Below are 20,941 nucleotides of genomic sequence, written 5' to 3'. Positions count from 1 at the left end.
TGATTCTATCTAACCATCTCAATCTCTGCTGCCCCCTTCTCCTTTTGCCTTCAATCTTTCACAGCATCAAGGTCTTATCCAATGAGTCAGCTCTTACCAACAGGTGACCAAAGTCTTGGAGCTTCAGCTTCAGCATCAGTCCTTCTGATGAATATTCAGGACTGATTTCCTTTAGAATTGACTGATTTGATCTCCTTACTGTCCAGGGGACTCTCAAGAGTCTTCTCCAACACTACAATTATAAAGCATCAATTCTTTGGTGCTCAGCCTTTTTTATGGTCCAACTCTCACGTACGTACATGACTGCTGGTAAAACCATATCTTTGATTATAAGGAAATTTGTTGGCAAAGTGATGTCTCTGCTTTTTAATATACTGTCTAGGTTTGTCATAGTTTTCCTTCCAAAGATAAAGCATATTTTAATTTCATGGCTGCAGTCACCATCTGCAGTGATTTTGGAGCCCAAGAAAATAAAATCAGTCACTGTTCCCTCTTCTATTTGCCATGAAGTGATGGGACCAGATGCCATGATCTTAGTTTTTTAAATAAAAAATTCAATTTAGTGTCTTTGAATTGAAGAGATAGCCTGGTGGTCATTGTGCTAGAAGATTCTTGCCCTGGGTATATACAAAGCACAGAATTTGCCTCTGTTTCATTATCTCCCATTCATTCTTAAAATCGCTTTCATTTGCCTCTTGACCCAACCACTCCCCTGAAACTGCTTATTTTCAGTTCACCAAGAACTAAAAGTCAAATTTCAATGGAAAAAAATGTTTCTAAAACTTAAGTCAGACAGAAAGACAAGTGCTGCATGATATTACATATGTGTAGACTTTTAAAAAGCCAGACTTGTAAAAACAGAACTGGTGGTTACCAAAGGGTATGGGAGTGGAAGGACAGGAAAGATGTTGTTTAAGAGTAGCAACCTACAATTAGTAAATAAGCCCTATAGCTATGTATAAAGCACAGCAGAGTGAAAATAGACAAAATTGTATTATAAACATCAAACTTGCTAAGAGATTACATCTTAATTACTCCAACTCCTAAAATGAAAGGATAATTAGAGGTGTTAATTATCTACAATGCCAGTCCCATTGCAATATATAAATGTGGCAAATTTACATGTTGTATGCCTTAAATTTACACAGTGCTATAGTTCAAAAATATTTTCATGAAAAAAATAGTAAAATTTAAATGTGCATATTACTCACCTGGGGATCTTATTAAAATGCAGATTATGATTTAGTTTACTGGGATGGAACTGAGATTCTGCGTCATCACAAGATCCAGAGGATGCTCACCTCAGTGGGCTGCACTATGTACAGCAAGGCACCAGACTTGGCAGAGCCTTGATAAGACATGATCTTGAAATTCTTTACCCTTTGGGATTTTGCTCCATCATTCTCTTGGTTTCCCTCCAGGATGACTCTTCCTGTTCCCCTTCTCCAAGCATCTTTTCTTCCTTCCACTACCTCTGGTGGTTCTTTAATGCCAAGAGTATCATTCTCAATCTACTTCTCTTTCCAGAGTGAGAGTTTTCAAAGGTTAGTATAAAAGGAAAGGTAGCTGGGAAATTCATTTAAATGGAGTTCTAAAGTTTTTAAAGCCCCACTTCAGAGATTCTGATTTAGTAGGTAAGGAATAGTCTGTTAGTGTGCATTTTTAATCATATTTTTAGGGTTATACGTAGACTTATCATATGACCTGGTGGTGCCACTCCTAGACATGTACCTAAGAGAAATAAAAATATACGTCCATACATAAACTTGTATACAAATATTCACTGTGGCCTAATCACAACAACCAGAAATTGAAACAACTCAAATGTCCACCAACTAACAAATGATCAAACAAAATGTGATATGGAATGGTATTTAGCAATAAAAAGGAATGAAGTACTGATACATGCTACAACAGACATTAACTTTGAAAACATTATTCTAAGTGAAAGAAACCGGACACAGAGGCTATATACTGTATGATTTCATTTATATAAAATATCTAAAAGAGGCAATTTATATATAGAGAGAAATAGAAAATAGATTAACAGCTGCCTAGAACTAGGGGTTGGAAAGAGATGGGAGTAATTGCTAATGAGCATGAGGTTTCTTTTTGAGGGTGATGAAAATGCATAGTTGCTTGGGATAACAGTGGCACAACTCCGACACATTTTTAATTCTGATAAATGGGTTTCTTGGACCACAGTTCTGAGAAGCATTGCCTAAGGGCACTCATGCACTCTCATTGCTCTAGTTAAACCCTAGATGATGTCTGGGTTAGGCATTTGTTAGTTGGTGGACATTTGAGTTGTTTTAATTTCTGGTTGTTGTGATTATGCCACAGTGAATATCAGTATACAAGTTTATGTATGGACGTATATTTTTATTTCTCTTAGGTATATGTCTAGTAGGAGTGGAATCACCAGGTCATATGATAAGTCTACGTATAACCATAAAAATATAATTAAAAATGCACATTAACAAACTACTCCATACCTACTAAACCCCAGACCTCATCATGATTTCAACTGACTATATAATAATTCAATCTGGATTATTCAAAAACTTCAAAATGTCAAAACTAAATCAGTTATATTTACCTCCAAAACCACTTTTTACCCCCTCTCTCTGAGATAACAGGGCTATAATCTAACAACAACAAAAATTTCCAGTCAGAGTTTGTTTCGAAAAAATGCATATCTACTGAATCGATGACCTACAGCATGGTTGGCATAAATATCACCTGGGAGAACTTGCTAAAAATGCTAGGCCAAAGACTCCCCAAATGCTGATTCCTGAAGTCTGACCTGTGGCTTGAAGATCTGCATTTTTCATAAATGTTCCTGCATTGATTCTTATGCAGATGGGCCCCAACCTGCAAGTTAAATGCTATCTGAGGGATTCCTCCTGTTATTCCTACATAGAAGCTCTGAAAGCACTGTTCATAGGAAAGGACTTGAAATGGGAATCAGAGATAATTTAAGCTTCCCTTTATCTCTAACAGAGCCTCCCAAAGCTAACCCAAATAACTGTACACACAAGGTAAAACCAGTGAAATTCTATCTAAAGTCAATTTCAGTGACAGTCACTCCCTCCTAACCAGATTGACACCCCTAAAACCTTCCCATAGTTACTCCTGGACTACCAGCAATACCAGTGACTTGCTTTCATTCCAGTTGTTCTTGGAGTTAAAAAATATTTTCTTTTCACTTCTCTATTTTTCTCTCTTTGGTCTTATTTCCATGAGGACACATTACTAATTTAAGAAATTGAATGGCAAAGCCTTTAAATATCTCAGATAGAAAGTGCACATCTCTGTGGTTGAGATAACATTCATTGTTTATGTCTCCCCATGGAAAATTTTCAGACCTTCACTAGTGAAAGCTCAATTAATAGCACTTTTTATCATAAAGAGGCGTGATTTGTATGATATTTTGTAAGTTAAGAGTTCAAGCTGTATGTAGTTTAAATTCTTTGTCAGTTCTAGACAAACTTCCTTTAAGCTATGGACAAATTTGCTTTATTGCCTTAGAGAAGTCTGACGATTTTCCTCAAATGTCCTTACATACATGTTATGCTTCTTACTTCAGAAGTGAAATGATTTTGCCCAAGGTTAATAGAATAATATTGGAATTCAATTAGTCACTTTGAGACATGGCAACAAAATGGCTGATTCCTTTTTAATCTTTAACAAGTTCCGTTATTCACATAGAGAAATTGATGCCAGCATTTAAGAAATATGAAGTAATGCAAACCACATAACTTTGAAATATTTAAATATTCTAGTGCTTGGGATGAAACATCTTTCTCATTGTGACTAGGCTTAGAAACTGTTTTTAAATGAAAACAGTGCCCAACAAAGGTTGAAATGCAAATAGCATTATACATCAATGTAAAGGGTCTTAATTCATTTTATCTCTTTGCAAACTAAATGTGCATAATGTTATCTTGATGTTCAGCCTCAACCTCTTCTATCTACATATCAAAATGTACAATGAGAAGATCATTCTTTATTCCACTGAAAAAAAAATCAGTGGGAACTGAAAAATAGGCAATGTCCCTAAGCTCTACCATGAGTGTTTCACTTTGATTTCAGATGGGTAAAGCATTGATTAACCAACCCTATTTTCCTAAAGCCAAAGCAAGACATTTTTACTTCAGTCGAGTTCACCTGCAGATATTTTCCATAGTTTGGAACTGTTCTTTGAAATATCTTTCATCTCTTTATTCCTTTCCTCTCCATATTCCTTTTTTCCCACTCCCTGCCTCTCTCCCAGCTGCAAGGATTTGTCCTCTAAAAGAGTGGGGGTGGGAGGGAACAGGGATGAAAGCAGACAGGGAGCATGAGCCAGAGAATGCCAGGATCTGGCTTTTGTTATTGGTTGGCTGCCGCCTGATGGATAGAAGAGGGAGGAGTGAACTCTTCAGTCTGTTCTGACGGAGCCGAAGTACAGAAACCATATTTACAGGTAAGAGCAAAAGAGAAGGGAAAACATTCCTTTTCTTCAAAAGAGAATGCTTCTCAATTCTTACTGAGGCAATTTTATGATACAGAAATTATTCCATGAGACATTTCCTTGAAAGTGTGTCCCTCACATTACTTGAGGAAGCTTGCAATGAGCTGTTCTTTCTCCCTATAAAATCCTTAGCTGATAAAAACGCCAGAGGCATGTTTTATTCTGGATAACTTTCTAGCAAGTGTTACTGGAGCAAAATTAATAGATAAAATGAGTCATCGAGTGTCTTTTATTGTTCGTTTTTATTCAAGTGTATGTTACTGTGAATCAAAGAAAGACTGAGGAAAGCTCGGTAAATTCCACAGGTCCTGAGAAAATGGAGCTTTCTCTGAATATGTAGTATAAAATTTCATGTGGTGTTTAATATTTACAACACAAGAAATGGCTTAGGAAAATAATTTTTGCAGGTTGTAGACTCTGAATACTAACTTAGCATGAATGATTCATATGCATTTTATTTAACTCCCTCCTCTTGATAAAGAACATGTTATTGAGTAGTTATATCATTTTATTTAGTAAATTGTAAGCTCACATGATAATTAAATAATTGTCTTTATTTATCAACATGCATGGAGCTGTTTTCATTTTCAAAGTCCAGAAACCTGTTTGTGAAGAATTAAACATTGCTATAAAAAATAGCATCATATTAGGCAAGTTTCATTGGTAGTTTTATTAATCAAATATATCTGTATAAGAATTCCATCACAGCATTTATATTGTTGTAGTACCCCTAGGGCAATATTTTTAACAGTTCAAAAATTAAGATTTTACTTTACCAGTTCCTTCTCTCTCTTAATATTGCCTTTTATGTACCCTTAGGGTAAATGTATAGACTTAAATGACACAATTATAAGAGAGACATATGAAAAATAATCTACTCCAAGTACATTTAATTTTATAGTGATTTTAATTTGTAAATATAGGTCAATTTAGGTTGGGAAACCTCATTAAAATGGAGTTCCTTTTAAGAAAGGTTATTACTGACTTGAACACAGTGACCATCAATTAATACTTGTTGATTATATTAATAAAAGTCTTTCAATGATGACTTGTTCATATATTTTTAAAATGCTTCTTTTGAATGATTCACAAACTAATAGGAATGGACGTATACAATGTTTTTGGATTTTTTTTTTTTGGTGTTGTGTTTGCTTTCTGTTTTTGTTGAGAAATGGATTTCACCCTTGAAGAACAGACAAAAACATAGCAGTTTTTGCAAAATAAAAAAAAGGGGTAGAAAAACTACTGAATGAAATGATTATCTAAATGAATGGAGAACTATCTTTAATTATCTAAATGTGGCAAGCATAGTTAATAATATGTTTACACACTTAAATGTCATATTGACCCAAGCAAATACTCTTGCATAATTTATTTTGAGCTATTTTTGGATTTCAAAAATTTAATGATGTTAAAATACTGCCATGTTTCTAATTATTGATGGATTCTTTTGATCTTGTTTTTCAAAACAAAATGATGGTAGAAATTAATACACCCCTTAGACTGGAATTTAAGGTGATATGATATTCATCTCCTGAAATGTGTTAAAGAAAAATAAGTTAAGGCAGCTACATTTTTTTGCAAATTATAAATTCCAAGTAAATCTACCTCTAAGAATGAAGGGGAATTGATGAAAATTAGAGAGCAGAGTTCCACATGGTTTTAAATTATTCTGTTTCCTTGGAAACCAGCTGCTGCAGATGCATTTTGCTTTCTTTGGCTAAAAATATCATCCTTTTAATAATCGCTAAGGGAAAGATTCTGAATAAAACCAGAGTATATTGTTGCTGCTTTTTGTAATTTGCTTAATGGCTCTCATATTTTGGATGAAAAGTAGTTAAACCCTTTCTCAGTCAGACTTTTCTATCCTCCATGGGCAGCCGTCTGCATGAGATAACTATGGTAGCATTTCCTGCAGAGACTATGTGAAAAGAATGTGTGTGTGTAAGTGTGCGTGTGTGCATGCACACACTGGAGTGGAGGCTAGAAAGAAAACAAAGTATGAAAGAAAACAGTTAAGAGGCTCCTGTCCAAGTGAAGGATGAGACAAGGAGCATGAAACCCACGTAAGGCTGCTGTGTGAATGGTGCCAAAGGAAGACCATTTGCTTTTCCTTTGGTGCAAACATAAAGATTCAAATGCAGGTTTTTAATAGAGACCACTGTATCCAACTTTGTCTCCTGGACAGAATACTTTCCTTCTTTTTTCTCTTTATATTTGTAGCAGTTAGTAGGATACTGAGCAAGATAATAAATTAAGAAGCATTTTTTAATGTGTCAGTCATTTCAATCATAAAAAGAGAAAAGCTTGAGATATATGTTCAGTCTATGGATCGTGAAAAGGATTAAATACATATTTTGACATATGAGATTAAAAATGTCTTTTAACTTAATGTCCAGACCATCTTTTATTAATGTAGTCATTTCCTTACCTTTGTAATATATCTAATATATATAAAAAATCACACATTTCAACAACCTAATAACTGTTTTTCAATAGCATTAAGGTAATATATTTGAAGTTTAATAGGAATTATTATAAGTACACATACATGCTTTCTGTTTTATTTGAAATCTTTTGCAATTTTTTTGGACATGAAATTTTTATGTAGCTTTTCTTTATAAGAAATAAAAATCACAACTATCATCGTATTTTACCCTAGGCAATTTTTAAAATTAAAACATTATCATTATGATTTTTTTTTCTATCTCAGCTATTTGGTGAAAGGGAAAATTCGGCATAAAGCTGCTATTTATTTCCTGGCTTATTAGAAGCATGTGGGCTCAGTCATGTCTGACTCTTTGGGACCCTATGGACTATAGCCCGCCAGGCTTCTTTGTCCGTGGGATTTCCCAGGCAATAATACTGGAGCAGATAGCCATTTCCTTCTCCAGGGGATCTTCCTGACCCAGGGATCAAACCTGTGCCTCCTGTGTCTTCTACATTGCAGGAGGATGCATTTTATTATAATTCAGATGAGAGTCCTAACTCTATCTTCCCTTTCACCACTTGTTTAAATGCTTTTGACATATAATATCTTATTTTAATAATATTAACGTTAGTCTATTAGATTAACTGTTAGCAATGGAGCAAATAAAGTACTACAAGCTTAAACCATGTTTTAATATATTTAATATGTAGGCAATACATTATTTGAAGTGAAATTAATTTGGTATGTCAGTATGTTATTTTTCAAAAAGAGTTAGGATAATGGGAAGTACTTAGTTTTTATCAATTAACACACACAAAGCTCTTCAATTGCAGCACTTTCATCATAAACACAGATGACATTAAAGAGCATGCTAACAAATCAGATAGACTAGTAAATGGATTATGCAACCTGTGCAAATAACTCATTTCAGGCACATTCAAAATTATCAAGTATGTTTCAAGTTCCTGAAAAGAACGCATCGCATGGACTTTAGCTACAGATAATTTCTAAGTACAGTTTGTTAATAGTGATTCTTTACTGCTTTATGCTTTTTTATCTGCTTAAAGTAGCTTGCCAGATTCATAGGTGAGTTTATATAGGTCTCTTAAGTCTCACGAAATGTATTCAGGAATATGAAATATTAATAGTTTCCCCTATAATATAGGTAGACAACTTTATATCTATAATGAAAATATGCTGCCTTGGCAAATAACCCTACACTGCTGGAAACGGAAGGGTGGGATTTAGAAGAAATGGAAATTCCACTAGGATGAGGGAGTTCAAGTCAGGTTTCACTGTTCAAACTGTGCTAGGTACTTCAAGTAATTCAAGCAAATGAAAAACCATGTTAGTGTTTGTACTGTGGTAGGCCATGATTCGGGCTTCCCTGGTAGCTCAACTGGTAAAGAATCTGTCTGCAATGCAGGAGACCCCAGTTCAATTCCTGGGTTGGGGAGATCCCCTGGAGAAGGGATAGGCTGCCCACTCCAGTATTCTCAGGCTTCCCTCATGGCTCAAACAGTAAAGAATCCACCCACAATGCATGAGACCTGGCTTTGATCCCTGGGTTGGGAAGATCCCCTGGAGGAGGGAATGGCAACCCAGTCACTTTTCTTGGGAAAATCCCCGTGGACAGAGGAGCCTGGCAGACTACTGTTCATTGGGCTCACAAGGAGTTGAACATGACTGACTGACTAAGCACAACACAGGCCTAGCTCAAAAATATTCTTGATCAGAATTTATTTTTGACTTGGTATATATCTAATACCTGATAGCATAGTATAAGGTTTATATCAGTATAGAAAGGGCGTTGATTCAAAGCAGCATTATTATTCTTTAATTACCATTTTGTGAATCAAGGAGCAAGGAATGGATTTGTTTATCAAGGTAATGATCAAATTTGGATGTTTTACATATCTCAGTGAATCAGTTGGGCAACTCATTCTATTTCTTAGTCAACTGTTTAGATCTCAGTGGATAACAAATAGACTAAATAGTTTCACCTGAAAATTGCTGAATGTACATACTTTGAGAATAGAGATTCAATGTAACTTTTCAAGCATTTAATAGAAGATTATGATGACCTTGATAAATGTCAATGCTAAGGATGACACTTCACCAAGAAAACTACTTAGTGGGAGATCAGTTTTGCCATTCATTGATATTAGTTTCATGGCCAAAAAGATAGATAGTAGTCATGTGATTTATTGCCAGAGAGTCTGTGTACTTTAGTTAGATCAAGGACTTAACACATCAACTTCCAATACAACAAAAGTTAATGCACACAACACATTCCTATAGATACATTTCTCCTGACTCACATGCACATTTGTAACAATATTAAATCACCAAGTAAAAGTAGTTCTAATGTAAATTTTGTATCTTTAAACAATAATGACTACAAAGTCCTTTGGCAAACACTCACTTAATTTTCATTATTCCCTTTAAATATTGTAGTCTTCCATCATTCTAGAAGTGTGGAGATGGCCTGTAGAGATAATTCCTTCCTGGACTGCTTACTTTACCTGTGAAGAAAGTAAGGCACAGAGAAGGATTCTAGCAATGATATTGTAGTGGGAAACTGAGAACTATGCAAGACAAGAACAGCCAAACAGTATGTTTGTATTAAGTATTGGTTATAATGCATTAAATACTGGATGAATGAAAAGAAGAGTTAGGAAGACTTTGGAAGAGGGTGAAGAAACATGGTGTACCAGATGCTCCCTAATGTGCAAAAACACAGGAATTTCAGTTGCACGGAACTCCCCATTTAGACCTGCTTTGGGTTTCCGGTCATCCTGGTCACTTTGACTTATTGTCATAATCTCCTTGACTTTCTGTGAGTTTGCTGTCAGGGTCAAAGCTGCATTCTAGTTTTGTTTTCTAGTAAGTGTTGCAGTTAGCTGCTGTCATCTTGTAGATCTATCACAATATATTTAATAAAAGAAACAAGCAACTTCTCAAACAGGACTCCTGAATGTATTTACAAAGATTTCTGTTTCCTTTTCTATGTCAGGTTAGGCTAGCCATGGAAAATCAATATTTGTCACCAGTCATTACCCAGGTAAAACTGGTTTTGATGCTGTCGGCAGATTAAGGCAGAAAGATTGGGAAAGGTTCTCAAAAGGCATTTAAAAAATTCTTGCTTTGCTGTCTTAAAATTCCTTTCTTATAGCTCATAAAACTTAAACCTTAGATTGTTTGGCCACTGTGATGTCTGGATCAGTACAGGGCCCTGAGTGGACTCTCCCAACCTGCCCACTGAGGTCCCCAAGGATTGAGAGTCAAATGGAAAATTGAGTTTAGGGACTCCATTATAAGCTTCTGTATTCAGAGATCATCATGCATGATGGGCAGGACCACCTAGAGCAGTCTTAAGACCACCTCAGGCCTGTCTTGTACTCCCTGCCATGGCTTTTTGGTGTGGCCCTTCCAGTCACTTCTCTGACCTCTCTATAACCTTTTACAACTATCTCAGTTATAATTCTGTGCCAGGGGGTTTCCTTTGTCTTATGTCATCAACATCTATCGTAATACCTGATACATTTTATGTATCAAAATTGTACCAAAATTGTTTCGTTTTCAGAGTAAATAAGTGAACGATCTTGTCAGATAATCATCTTACCCTTTCCTGGTACCTTTTCCATGACAGACACTCATTACATGCTAAGACAGTCCCTTTCTTTCATGTGCTTCTTTGTCAACACCCTTCCGTGTGACAGTGTTTGTGTTACATACATGTCATTAAGCCACAAAAAGTTTGTATCACAGACTTTTTATTGTGCAAACGCCCTTTGAGCTCTCTCTGACTTTAACAGGGAATGGCATCTGTGTACATCCTCACCATGCCTGTCTGCACTGTGCTCTTCGTTTGTAATACTCTTCTGTTTCTGAAGAGCAGAATACATACACACACACCCCCATCATATAGTAAATCAATGGACAAATTATATGTTAATGTAATTCATTATAATTTTATATTAACATAAATCCTAATGTTTGTGTAAGAAAATACAGTCATATGTATTTTATCAATCTCTAATATATATACTCTTGTTTAATAAATACTCACTCTCTTGATTCGAAGTTATTCAGCAACACTGATTAAATATTAAATTGTTCAGCAATATTTTTCTTCTGCTTCAGATCTACTTCCTGCCATTCATCTTGTATTCTGGTGAACAATTTTAAGTCATCATGTTTGGCAGGTGACAATGCTGAATCAGCTACAAAGAAACCAAGGGTGTGTGCTAAGAGCTAATATACCCACTTTACCGGGGTTTAGTATGTCTCATGGAGAAGGAAATGGCAGCCCACTCCAGTGTTCTTGCCTGGAGAATCCCAGGGACGGCAGAGCCTGGTGGGCTGCCATCTATGGGGTCACATAGAGTCGGACACGACTGAAGCGACTTAGCAGCAGCAGCAGTATGTCTCAAGGCAAAGGTAAGCAATCATACAGGACAAGTGAAAGTCCCAGTCTACCATAGCAAGGTAGAATAGAACTTCCAGTAAAAAAAAAAAAAAAAAAAAAAATTACATGATGTATTGTCTGGGGAGACTGTAGAGAAAGAAGACTGGTAATAGCTAATATATTTTCAAATATACTCATGTGTGTGGGGACTGTACTGTGGTGTACATTGCATTTTTGCATTTGTTGCTAAGTGGCGTACGTATATATCCATCCCTTAAATGGAGGATTCAGTCAGCCAGTCAGCACATCTGCTTCTAGAAATGCATCCTCTAGTGCAAATTGGGTATTGTATTGGTAACTTTGGCTAACCTTTAGTTCTTTAGATAGTATAGCATAATGATTGATGAAAAGCATCATAAATTTTGTCATTATATAGACAATAATTCACTTCCCAGACATACTATCTTACTGCCTGTGTAAATGTGGGCAAATTACTTAAGCTATCTGAGCCTCGGTTTCCCTTTCTGTGAAATTCAGTAATCTACCTGAATGATATTGTAAAGATTGATAGATCCACATAGTACATTTTTCACCACAGAATTTAAGGCATAATCATGAATGGTATGCAATTTCAGTTGTTATTGCTAGTCATCCTTTTCTGTTAATAAACTAAGAATTGAAAGGGCAGAGTAATCCCCAAGGTTTTTAATGGCTTCCTAAATACTATTCCTCATTAGGAGATTAAAAAATTCCTTTTTTCTTCCTATTTTTCCATATTAGCTGCAATTAACTCATTGGATATCAGCTGGCTAAATTAGTACTGTATGAGATAGTGAAATTGCAAAAACGATTTAAGCAGTAAGATACCATTAAGAATCAAGGAAGAGTGTAATGATTAAAATATAATTTCAAGTCCCAAAACGCCTGGGTTGGAATGCTGCCTGTAAGACTAGTTATGACCTTGGTTCATCATCTAACCTCTCTGTATTTTAGTTTTTAATCTGAAAATGATATTAATAATAATGCTTGCCAATAATAATGCTTACCTCATATGTATACAACAAAGTTAAAAAAGTTGATATATGTTGTCTTACTTTTCTACTGCCTTACAACAAATTACCACAAACTTAACAATTTAAAACAATGCCTGCTTTTAGCATATAGTAGATGCTATAGATGCTGTAGATCAGAAGTCTGACAGAGGTGGCTAAATTCTTAGCCTAATGTCTCAAAAGGCTGAACTCAGGGTCAGCTCCGTTGAATTCTTGTCTGGTCACTCTGGGGGAAAATCTACTTCAAAGCTCATTGGCAGAATTCAGTTCCTTGTGCTTATAGGGTCCCTGCTTCCTCCTTTGCTGTGGCTAGAGCCACTCTTAGCATCTAGAGGCTGCACATATTCCTTGTAACATGACCTCTTCCATCTTCAAAGTTGACCAGAGAGAATCTCAATTTTATGTGATTAAGTCAGGCCCACCTAGATAATCTACTAGGTCACTGATTTGGGACCTCCATTACATATGCAAATTTCCTTTGCCGTATAATGTGGACCAAGTGATATTTCACCATGTTCACAACCCTGTGGTTATGCAAAGAATGCCCACTAGAGGGTGAGGAATCTTGTACACCGCCTTAGAATCCAGCCTGTTTCTGTTCAGGCGCTGAGTCTTGTCCAACTCCGTGATCCAATGAACTGCAGTACATCAGACTTCCCTGTCCTTCACCATCTACTGGAGTTTGCTCAAGCTCATGTCTATTGAATCAGGGATGCTATCTAACATCTCATCCTCTGCCGCCCTCTTCTCCTTCTGCCTCAGTCTTTCCCAGCATCACGGTCTTTTCCAATGAGTTGGCTCTTCACATCAGGTGGTCAAAGTATTGGAGCTTCAGCTACAGCATCAGTCCTTCCAATGAATATTCAGGACTTATTTCCTTTAAAACTGACTGGTTTGACCTCCTTACTGTCAAAGGGACTCTCAAGAGTCTTCTCCAGCACCACAATTCAAAAGCATCAATTCTCCAGCACTCAGCCTTCTTTGTAATCCAACTTTCACATCCATACATGATTTCTGGAAACACCATAGCTTTGACTATATGGACCTTTGTCAGCAAAGTGATGTCTCTGCTTTTTAATACACTAGGAAAAAGTGGAAATAGTGACAGATTTTATTTTCTTGGAATCCAAAATCACTGTGGACAGTGACTGCAGCAATGAAATGAAAAGACACTTGCTCCTTGGAAGAAAAGCTATGACAAACCTAGACAGTGTATTTGAGTGTCTAGTTTTGTATAAAAGCATTCAGCTGTTGTTTTGAATATTTTAATTAAAATATGACTCTTATGTTTGACAAAATTTTAACTGTTTTCATATTAGGAAAAGTATTAAGGAAATTATTTTATATACCTCTCTAAAAGGAATTGTTGGATATAGGGTCAGTAACAATACTGCATTCCTCTAAGTTAGATAAAGAAAACCTAATTTAACTCCGTTTGTTTTTTTGGGGGGGGGACACATACAACCTTGTGGGGGACCCTGAATTAGAATTCTAGAACCTTTGACTTCTAACAAATATTGTAATCGTTTAGGTGCTAGAAAATATAAATCAAGTCATTCATACTCTGCTCTGTTTGCTAACAGTTTCTTCCAGCCATGTACTCTCAAAAGAGCATTCTGAGTTATAGGGTGACTTAATATTGTTTAGAATTGCTCTCCCTGGGCTATGTGGCTGGGACAAATTCAATCAAGGATATTTATAATAACTCTGTTCTCCCTTCCCACCTATTATTGCAGGCATCTGAATGGGGGTAGCATCTTAATTTCTCTCACAATTTAACTTCTCCTGCATGATCTCACTGTCTGTTGCCATGGAAATAATTGTAACATTGCAATTTTAGTACTACAACTGGAACACACTACAGTAGAATCAAATTGGCAAACACAAAGTAGGATGAATCTCTTTTTCTTCTCTTTCTCCAAGTATTTCTTTTGCTTTGAGACATTTTTTTCCCACCCTTTCTTTGTGTTTACTGAGCTATCTAATTACATGGTTCATTTTCTCCTTAATGACTATTCAACTTTCTTCAAGGTCACTAGAACTAAAAGTAAAAATGTGAGCAAATTCACACAAATTATTTACATTGATTTCATACCAATTAAAGAAAAATTTCCAAATAGTTTCTTATAACTAATAAACAGAGTACATTAGCATTTTAAAAAACCCATCAACAGCTCTCAGTTTTTAGGAGGTTTTCTGCAGTTCTTTTAAAATCTCCATAATTTGCTTACAGATAAGAGAGATTCTCCAACCAATGGCCTTCAAACAGGGTCAACTCCAAGCCAGAGTCCTATAACCCCTGCAGTAACAAGTCATAATTATGGATTTTACTTTGAAAAAAATCTTGAATGAGTAACCTTGGGGAAGGTGGTGGATTATTAACTCTTTGCCTCCATTTTCCCATCGATAGGTAAATCTTTGATAATGGTCACCATCCATATAATGCCTCTTCTCTACCAAATTAAAAGTATTCCTTTAGAATAATGAAAGAAAGCTTACATTTTCATTGTTAATTTTATTTTCCAAAGGGGTATCACAAAGTGCTTGGATGTATCAGAATTGGTCCTATTTGAAACCTAACAGGTAAGGTGGCTCCCATTATCATCAAATATTTGTTAGATTTAGATACCAGAGATGATTGTAGGTAAAATTAAGTAACCACATTGCTTTGGGAAGCACTTTGACCTTCCTCATCCTTCTGACGTCTTTCTAAATTCTTTTCCTCCAGAAGAAATCTCTTAAGCCCTCTGACTTATCAGGTTCTGATTTTAACTATTCATCTGAGCTGCTAAGTCCTCCTTAATTCTAGACTTTTCCATTTCCCCATAAAATCTACCTTTCCTTTATCCTAAGTGGAGTGAAAGTGAAAGTCGCTCAGTCATGTCCAACTATTTGCAACTCCATGGATATACAGTCCATGGTGTCCTCTGGGCCAGAATACTGCAGTGGGTAGCCTTTCTCTTCACCAGGGGATCTTCCCAACCCAGGGACTGAACCCATGTCTTCCGCATTGCAGGCGGATTCTTTACCAGCTGCACCAGGGAAGCCCCCAAGAATACTGGAGTGGGTAGTCTATCCCTTCTCCAGCGGATCTTCCCCACCCAGAATCAAACTGGGGTCTCCTGCATTGCAGGCGGATTCTTTACCAACTGAGCTACTAGGGAAGCCCACTCCTTTATTATAAGCCCTCTTTAAAAAAAAAAGAAAAAGAAATAATAGGCAAATGAGTGGCCCTTTTAAAGTATAAGTGAGATCCTATCACTCCACTACTTAAGCCCTCTAGCTCGTGTAGAGTAACGTCCAGTCTTGACAGTCTCGACACAATCTAGCCCCCAACACTTGTCTAAACTCATTGCCTCCTATGCCCAGACCAGGACCTTGGGCACCTGCCTCCTATAGCTTGGTCTGCTCTTTCCCCAAATGTCAGACCGACTGGCTCCCTTACCTTCCTTACTGTAACATGAGCTCACCAATTCATTCAAAATGCAGTGTTCTCTAACAGCCAAATATCTGATCGCTATATCACTTGACCACTTAACTTTCTTCATAGTATTTAACTCCACAGAACATATATCATACTTAATTTACTCATCTGTTTATTTGCCCTTTTCCCAACAACACTGAGCAGGGAGCACTGTTAGAGGAATGATTTTTTTCCTGTGTGGTTACTTTAGCATTCTCTAGCATCTAAAATAGTCACTGGTACATGGGAGAAGCTCAAGAGATGTTTATTGAATAAATAATAAATGGCCCGTTAAAGTACGGAAAATAAACACATTTCTTTTCTATTAGAATGGCATAAATATCTGAATGAACACACTCAGATTCCCTTACTCAACAATCTGAACTGGAATATATTAAAAGAACAAGAGAATTGGTGTTTAGTGTTGAGGTTTTCAAGATATGATAAGACAGAAGATGTTATTTCAGAAATAAAACTGTATGCAGCTAAGAATACTAGAAAGCAGAAAATACAGAAACAGAGGAAGCTAGTCAACAGAAGGACTTGGAACAAATACTCCCCACAGAAGTATAGCTACCAAAATTGACCTGAGGTACCAATGTCGAGACTCTGTGAGGTCACTGAGAGGCAAATGAAAGTGGCCAGACTTTTTAAGAAAGTCACTCTATTTTGATTTGTTCCTTATTACAGATAGGAGTGCTATGCTGAGATTTGATGGCTTAAGATACCACCTCTCCTTGGTAGCACGTATTGTGCAAGCATCTTTGTAAAATAAGTTTGTTCTCCCAACTTATGTGTCTCTAGCAAAGGCATTTCAGGTATTGTGTTGGGCTAGTAAGGAAGAGAATGTTTTGAATCCTTATTCTGTTAATCCTTCTAAGCCACAGATCTAAACCGTTGTTTGACTCTTATAGAGTCAATCTAAGAGGGGCTTTACATTACAATGTAACATAAGAATCACTCCTTTAATTTTAATTTTATAAACAAAATTAATAAAAAGGTGGGACATGTGAAAGCTAACAGTGTAAAGGATTGCTTCTGAATGTGAATGGGGCATTGGCCAGATTTTAGATTGGGTTATATTGGGAGAGCATGGAGGTGAAATGACCTGGACCTAAGTAGTGGCTTCCCAATTTGGCCTGTGTGTGCATCTCCAGTTTTCCACAGTTTACACTGTTTACTACCCACTGTCTCTTTGGTTGTGAGATCATTTATTATGGTTCCTATGCTATCATTTTTCTTAGGGTAGAGAAGTATTTCTTGATACCTTTGTTACAAATAACAGAAGAAAAATGAGAGGACTGAGATGATTTTATTATATCTGATCCTCTTTACTCATTGAAATTAACTGCCATTGTAAGAATTTGTGTTTGCAACCACTGATTATCGTCAGAGTTACTTTATGGCTATGAAATTATTACTCTCAGAGGTCTAATGACTCATCTAAATTGATATTAACAACTTTTTAAAAATGTATCAGGCTACCTCAGACTGGCTTTCACTGACCATGTTGATACAAAGAATCAGTTCAGTTCAGTTCAGTCGCTCAGTTGTGTCCGACTCTTTGTGACCCCATGAATAGCAGCATGCCAAATAAAGAGGCTCAAATTAATATTTTAACCAGCAAAAGATTTAGGGACTGTGATTTACCCTGTATAAAATTTATTCAGCCAGCCTCCATGGTACAGGATTCCAGAATTCCCTGTAGCTCCACTGAACTGACTGGAAACATGATAAGGCATCTAAATTCTGTAGGTACAGCCGTTCCTAGCAACCAATTTGATTTTTGACGGACAAAGAGCCCCAGGAAAGTAGACGCCTTTGTACCTGAGAAAAAAAGAAATCCCAAGCAAGATAGACATGCCCTAATCAGCATGCTCTGGGTATGACAGCATGCAAGTGAGTGATCTATTTCGTTCTGAACCTTGGCTCTGTCAATGACAGAACACGATTTACTAGAACAAATCAAATAAATGTATTTGACTCCTGTTTTGACGTTTCAAAACGCTGAACCATATTTCCTTATGCAGCCCTCTGATGTCACATTTTTAATTTTGACTTTTTCTTATAAAATAGTCTTGTCAGAATGAGAATGTAAATAGCAATGAGTCCGTGTAGAAATGCTTTCAAACATCACGGAAAGGATTGTTTCTGCATGGATATGATACTCTGGCAGATGTGGTTCAAAAAATTATAGCCCTCCCCACCACCTCCAAAGAACGACTTGGAGACCTTGACTGTGCAATCAGTGGTCAGATGTTTCAGGACTCTGTTGTTCCCATTCTTGTTACAGTTACATGTGACAGTGCTGCAGCGATGAGTGGAATTTTCAAGGGGAAGTTGGAAGAAATTGATGGCTCCTTACCCTGCTCCTCTGTGCAGGAATCCGATGATGAAGTTTTTAGCTGTGACAGTGCTGCCAGTGTTGATAGTGTCAATCCATCCACTTCGAATCATTTTACTGGTAAGTATCTGAGGCTGTATTTCAGGTTGTACTCTAAATTGTGTTGTATAGTCGATTCTTAGAATTTTCATCTGTATCCATTGGCTTATATTTGCCCCTCAGCTGCTTATCAAAACAGACTTAGTTTGTAAAACATGATACCATTTTGGTTAATTAACTCTCGGTAGTCTACTCCTGTTTATCTCGACAGAGTGAGTATGAGAGGCAGAAATGAGTCCAAACTAAGGTAAGCAAATAGCAAGTGCAAATAATTTCCTGTGTGTCTTCAGCTTTCTGAAGCAGAGCCATCCTTTTGAAATCTAAATCACTTGAGTTCTTTTGACCGTCTAATACTGGTTAATGAGTTGTGGAATATTTGCAGTACTGAGTACAAAACATTCACTTCCAGGGTGAGAAAATAATGTTTGTTTTTAAAAGAATGCTACTCTGAAATGAAAGCCTTGGAAACCCTAAGATTCTGTAATTGTTTGAACACTGGTAAACCTCAGACCGAAGGCCAGATTCATGCACTACAGTAAATGTAGCTTTCTATACATAATTGGGCTTCCCAAGTGGTTCAGCATTAGAGAATCTGCCTGCCAATGCAGGAGACACAGGAGACATGGGTTCAATTCCTGAGTCAGGAAGATCCCCTGGAGAAGGAAATGGCAACCCACTCCAGTATTCTTACCTGGAAAATCCCATGGACAGAGGAGTCTGGCAGGCTACAGTCCATGGGGTTGCAAAGAGTCAGACACGACTGAGTGACTGAGCATACATACATACATATATACTTCTATGCTGTTAATGTGAACAGCATCATTTAATTTAGTGTAATATGTTCAGACTTGAAGTTGTAGCCATTTTAATTTGCATTCCATGTGACAGATGCTCATATGAAGACTTTGAAACAGGCAAATCTTTTCTAACGTATCCATGTCCATTCAACACCATGTGATTTTAAAATTATTTTTTAGAAGAGTTAGTATCATTCAAAGAAAAACTAAAAAAGGTCAATAAAAGCCCCTTAAGTTCACCCTGACAGGTATAAAATTTTTTTAAAGGTGCATTCCTTAAATAAAGGTAAAAATTATCCAACACAAAAGAGAAGTTTTTTCTTTTCCACGATAGTATTTCCTAGCATTACTTTTGTAGGGCATTTGTGTTTGGGGATTTTTTTTTTTAGCTCACCAAAACAACCTTTTAAAATTCACACTGACATTTATTTATACAATGTGACCCCTCTAATTCCATCTTTAAACTTTCTCTCCCGAACTGCCAAGAATTCAAAAAATCGTTTGGTTTTCATGAATTCTCCATCATCACTGTTGGAAGGGGTTAGAATAAAAATAGGTAAAACTTTATAATAATGTTTAGCCTTTGTATTATCTCTTGACTAAAGTAGAACTTAGTTTTAATGAACTTGTACAAAGTATAAAACAGTAGGGAGAAGATAAAGGAACACTCAGGCAAAGGGAGAAAACAATAGCTGTTTGGAGAATAAAATTCTCTGGTTACAAAGGGAAGTTAGATTTATTGGGGGGTTACATTTTGTTTGAAATTTATCAATACCTTCCTGTCATCCACGGTCCCTGGAAGAGCAGTGAACACTGAATGATGCTTGAAAGTTAAAGTGAAGTCAGTCAGTTTTGTCCAATTCTTTGTGACCCCATGGACTGTAGCCAACCAGGCTCCTCAGTCCATGGGATTTTCCAGACAAGAATACTGGAGTTTGGGTTACCATTTCCTTCTCCAGAGGATCTTCCCGGCTGAGACTGAATCCAGGTCTCCTGCATTGCAGGCAGATTCTTTACCGTCTGAGCCACCAGAGAAGCGAATGATGCTTAGACTCCTGTATTGAGTGAACAGATTAATTTGTAGACAATTTTTATACTTTCTTGATAAATAAAAATTATATATATTTAATGTGCACAACTGGAGAAGGCAATGGCAACCCACTCCAGTATTCTTGCCTGGAAAATCCCATGGACGGAGGAGCCTGGCAGGCTAGAGTCCATGGGGTCACGAAGAGTTGGACACGACTGAGCGACTTCACTTTCACTTTTCACTTTCATGCGTTGGAGAAGGAAATGGCAACCCACTCCAGTGTTCTCGCCTGGAGAATCCCAGGGATGGGGGAGCCTGGTGGGCTGCCGTCTATGGGGTTGCACAGAGTCGGACACGACTGAAGTGACTTAGCAGCAGCAGCAGCAATGTGCACAACATGATATTTTAATACACATATGCATTGTGAAATGATTACCACAGTCAAACTAATAAACATTTTCATCATCTCACATAATTAGTTTTTTTCTTTTTTGGTGGTGGTGAGAACGTACGATCTACTCTCTTGGCCAGTTTTAAGAACAAAATACATTATTTTTATAATTTTGGACAAATTTTTTAAAACTGGAGAGAAAGAGTCCACTGGATGCCCTTGTCCTTGAAAAAGCAACAGTATGCATTTAAATTCAAGACCCTCAGAACACTCTATTAAATACCTTCTGTGTGTCCCTTGAGAGAGCTCATTCTGCAAGCCCCAGAGAATGGCCTAGTATTTCTCAACTCTTTCCCCTTTAGCCACTCCTGAAAAACACCACCAACCTAGACCCTCTTTCTTTGAGA

At 36.8% G+C, this 20,941-nt stretch overlaps 1 protein-coding gene across 2 annotated transcripts in view; it reads left to right on the top strand.

Annotated features, from left to right (window-relative positions):
* The first annotated feature begins 4,435 nt into the window (after positions 1-4,435).
* The window catches only part of CSRNP3 (cysteine and serine rich nuclear protein 3), a 196,261-nt gene continuing 179,755 nt past the window's right edge, over positions 4,436-20,941 (top strand). The window contains exons 1-3 of one of the 2 annotated variants that reach the window (XM_043894612.1): positions 4,443-4,468; positions 14,939-14,993; positions 18,167-18,337. The gene's annotated coding sequence lies outside the window, so the exon portion shown is untranslated. Of the gene's footprint in view, positions 4,469-14,938; positions 14,994-18,166; positions 18,338-20,941 lie in introns of both variants that reach the window. The other variant, XM_043894613.1, reaches the window with a different exon arrangement.

Source organism: Cervus elaphus, chromosome 33 (genome assembly GCF_910594005.1).
Source record: "Cervus elaphus chromosome 33, mCerEla1.1, whole genome shotgun sequence".
Classification (NCBI taxonomy): Eukaryota; Metazoa; Chordata; class Mammalia; order Artiodactyla; family Cervidae; genus Cervus; species Cervus elaphus.
Note: the sequence above shows the minus strand (reverse complement) of the source record. Positions and strands in the feature narration are given on the sequence as shown.